Source organism: Herpailurus yagouaroundi, unplaced genomic scaffold (assembly GCF_014898765.1).
Source record: "Herpailurus yagouaroundi ecotype Mexico unplaced genomic scaffold, PumYag 188, whole genome shotgun sequence".
Classification (NCBI taxonomy): Eukaryota; Metazoa; Chordata; class Mammalia; order Carnivora; family Felidae; genus Herpailurus; species Herpailurus yagouaroundi.
Window position 1 is genome coordinate 6,686,534 of NW_024412419.1, and position 4,124 is coordinate 6,690,657.

General features: G+C 44.3%; 1 long non-coding RNA gene across 1 annotated transcript; it reads right to left on the reverse strand.

The window, feature by feature from the left end:
* Positions 1-501: 501 nt before the first annotated feature.
* LOC121044549 (uncharacterized) lies at positions 502-3,731 on the reverse strand. Its single transcript, XR_005797347.1, has 3 exons — positions 3,608-3,731; positions 2,624-2,741; positions 502-1,592 (listed from the first exon to the last, which is right to left on the reverse strand). It is a non-coding gene; the product is annotated as an uncharacterized LOC121044549 (long non-coding RNA).
* Positions 3,732-4,124: the final 393 nt, after the last annotated feature.

Genomic DNA, 4,124 nt, shown 5'->3' on the forward strand with positions numbered 1-4,124 from the left:
GCCAAAAATAAAAACTGACATGATGCGGTGCTGCAGGTGGTAAAGGGTTTGCTTCCCTTCACCTAGTGACCAGCACACATGTTCACTTACAGCCTTGGAAAACTAGAAAACAAAACCGAGAATCTATTGACTAGTGTTCATCTGAATTCCCTCAGGATTTGCATGTCCTGATTCCAAGAGTATGAAGTTGATTAAGAGTAATTGAGGGGAAGCATTATATTTCAGTGCTTGTGAGTACAAGTTTCTGATTATCTATTATGTGCATCATGCATTATATGCATCGCAACAAATACATATCACCATAATCTCATTATCTCATAATCTCATAATCTCAAGGTAATGGATACCGGGAAAAGTCACAATAGAATAAAATAGGGACTCAATTTTTACAGAAGACAGTGAAGAAAAGGTTGACTGGGACTTTCTCTCAAAAAATGGAAACATATCTTCTATCTACCGTTGCTAGGACAAGCTACCTCGTAGAGTGAACACAAGAGGAACTAAATATTGATTGTTTTCATTGGCAGTATTTCCCCAAACAACCAACCACATCCTTCACTTCCCATTTGACTTTCAAAAAGTGATCTTTAAGAGAGGCACGTCTGCAAAAACATTCCAGAGCTTCGGGTGAATTTTCCCAAGGGTTTCTCTTAACCCTCTGTTATTCACATCCTTCTCCTCAAGCAGTGTTCTTGTGTTCTACTTAGTTGTTCACTGGTCTTCACTGGGACCAGCCATTCACCGACCTCACTTCACCAGCTTCGTGAAAATCCCACATCTTTTGAAAATGTTACAATATTCCTGCACAAACAATTTGCATGGGTTCGCATTACATTTCCAGATACAATTTGTGAGAGATTGGTGGAGATGTAACTAGAGTTATCCGGGACAGATATCAATATTAAGTGGGAAAGACATTTGAATGGGGACTGATTCCTCAAGGGGTCAGTTCTTCAGTGAATATCTCCTGACATGACACGTCTTCTCCATACAGATATTTATAACTGTGGAGACTTGGCTCATGATTGCTCAGACAATGAGCATACCCTACGGTAGGTGGTAAGCCCAGTGGATTAATGGTGTTCTTGGACATGGCTCCAGCCATCTTTGTATGGGAGAAAAACAGGATTTGCATCTCGTCCAACCATGGTAGCTATTCTTTGCCTAGAATACCTCTTAGCTTCTTGTGACAACAGCCCCCTGATTACAGTGGGAATGTCCATGCTGGGTCAATTACTGTACCCCGTGCTCTGAGGTGGTAACAGGATCTTCCTTCCTCCGTAAGAGAAAATTTCATTTCTACACCTCTAGTTTCTCAGCTAGCCTCGTGGCCAGCATCAGTCCATACAGCCCAGGGCAGCCTTAGATGCCTGGAATCAGAATTTGTGATTGCAGCTCTGAAGACAGAAAGATGATGCTGGTGATATCTTCTCCACCTTAAGGACTTGTTATCTTCAGATGTCATCGTCTTGCTCGGATCTATCTACTAGTTGGCATACACCTGTCTGACGTCTTGATGGCTCCCCTTCTGTGCTGTTACCGCAGGAGTTTGGGCAGTGGCCTTCCTCAGGGAAAGGAGATGGGAGGGTATCCTGAGGACAAAAACAAGAGGCTCACACACTCAAGCTTCCTGACTGTATGCTGAGGGGACAAAGCAGAGACATGTAGGTCCCCACCCCTCAGTTCAGAATGATCTGAGCTGACAATTGATCTGCTGCCCAGCAAGGGGTTTCAGAGGAAAATACACTTTCAACTGAAGTGCGGGAATGGACCTGAGGCAGGTCTGACTCCTGGGTCTGCTTAACCGTATGATGAGCTTGGAATTGACTTTCAGTCAACCCAGAGTCCTAGTCAACGTTCTGTGTGTGCTGGGGGAGGGGGGAAAGGTGCCACTTGCTTACGTGTGACGAGGACATAGGCATGTAGGCAGTATCCAAAGTCAGGTGCAGTGGTGCAGGGGATGGGAATTTAAGCCACACCTTCCCCACGAGAACGGCAAAGCAAGTCACTTTCCCTGGTGGGGTCCTCATGCCAGGCAATGGTACTACCGGTCGGGCACTGCTTGAGGTTCTGGGAAACCGCATTTACGTCTGTGTGGTCTTCTGCCTTATGTTATGATCCCCAAAGAGTTTTTTACCAACCACCATTAAATTGCCCTTGTAACCTCTTCTTACCACGTGTCTTTCACCCATCACATTGCCACCCCTGTGTGACAGCCGTGTAGCAAGATTGAGACCACAATTGGGAAAAGACTTAACTGTTTCAGTGTGTCTGACCTGGGTCCAGGAGTCCTTGGGGAGAACCCTGGCCTTCTGGGTCAGTTAGGTCACAACGCTGTAAATGATTGCCTGCAGGGAGCCCATTAGAGATTCAAGGTTACCACAGACGCACGAGGAATGGGCCCTTTTACTCTTTTCCTTTCAGAAAGGCAGATTCTTACTGAGTACGCCAACAGCCTCCACTAGCCTTAACTCTATTAACCTTATGGTACCATAAAGTGAAATTCACAGTGTAAGCCAGTCCACGTGACCAGCAAGTTCAGGAGCTGGCTGGAAGGGTCTGGCAGTAAATGTCGTAATACAGTTACCTCATACCAGAGCTGCTTTCAATACGTATAGCTCACCTTGGAGACGTTCCAAAGGTTGTGAGTCCAATTTTCCACTTTGACATGTTAAAAATCATCATGGGTAAATTGTCCCAAGGATGGTATTGGGTCTTATGCCAATGTAATTTCCTGTGAACTGAACAAAATTGCTCTTATGGCACTGAAAGGCTTATATTTTATCAGTGGAAATAGACTTGGAAATTATTCCTTCAACCTGGGTTGAATGGAACTTGCTCTATTGGCAATGTGACCCCAGTTACCTTGATCCATAAAAATTGTACCCAGTTCGTTTCTACCATATTTCAGGAAATGGCTCCATGGAATAGATTCCCCCGTGCATGGTGCCTCCACAGCCCTGGAGAAATTCAAAAGCTACTCCCCTCCCTTGAAGCCACATCAGATAACTGCCTTCCTGTGGGACTCTAAAGGCTCACACTGACATTGCATTATAAACTGTGAAACGTTAACAGCATAAATGGCCATCTTGGGAAGATATGTGCTCTAATAGGCTAGGAACGGTGTGTAAGTGTCCCAGATAATTCAGTCATTATTAATTAGGACATAAAAAAAGATTGAAGATGAAATAGCCAGTCTTCTAAAGACTCGTGCCACGAGACAGACTTATTGTGTGCTTTGATTGATTGTTGGTGGTTTCAGAAGCTCATGAAGGTGGGTGGTGCTTTTATGTTACTGAGCTTCTAGGGTTTCACTTCCTTCCCTCACCTGCTTAAAAAAGACACAAAGGGGGCACCTGGGTGGCTCAGTCGGTTAAGCGTCCGACTTCAGCTCAGGTCATGATCTCACAGTCCATGAGTTCGAACCCCGCGTCGGGCTCTGTGCTGACAGCTCAGAGTCTGGAGCCTGTTTCAGATTCTGTGTCTCCCTCTCTCTGACCCTCCCCCGTTCATGCTTTGTCTCTCTCTGTCTCAAAAATAAACGTAAAAAAAAAAAAAAAAAAGACACAAAGTTTACCTTGCTGAGAATTAAGGGAGGGATACTAACGTGTATTTGGAAATAGATTCCAGAAGTGAGCTGGAGGGGCATCTGGGTGGCTCAGTCAGTTGAGCATTGGACTCTTGATTTCAGCCCAGATCATGATCTCATGGTTCGTGGGTTTGAGCCCTGATCTGGGCTCTGTGCTGACAGTGCAGAGTCTGCTTGGGATTCTCTCTCGCCCTCTCTCTCTGTCTCTCCCACTTGTGTGCTTGTGAGTTCTCTAAATAAACAAATAAATAAACAAATACACTAAAAAAAAAAAAAAGAAGTGAGCTGGAGAAAAGGAATGATGAAACTCCAGCAAACTCAAAGATAGAGGGGTATGAAGTGAGAAGCAAGTGCATGACCACTGGGCCCACTAAAAGCAGGCAACTGCCGTTGAAAATGAACCCTGGGAAGAATCAAATAATAACTTAACGTAGCAAAAAAAAAAAAAAAAAAAAAAAAGCACTTCTGCGGATTCAGCTAGACATAAGAAGGATTATTGGGAATGAAAATGAAAGAATTTTTGAATTTAAAAATT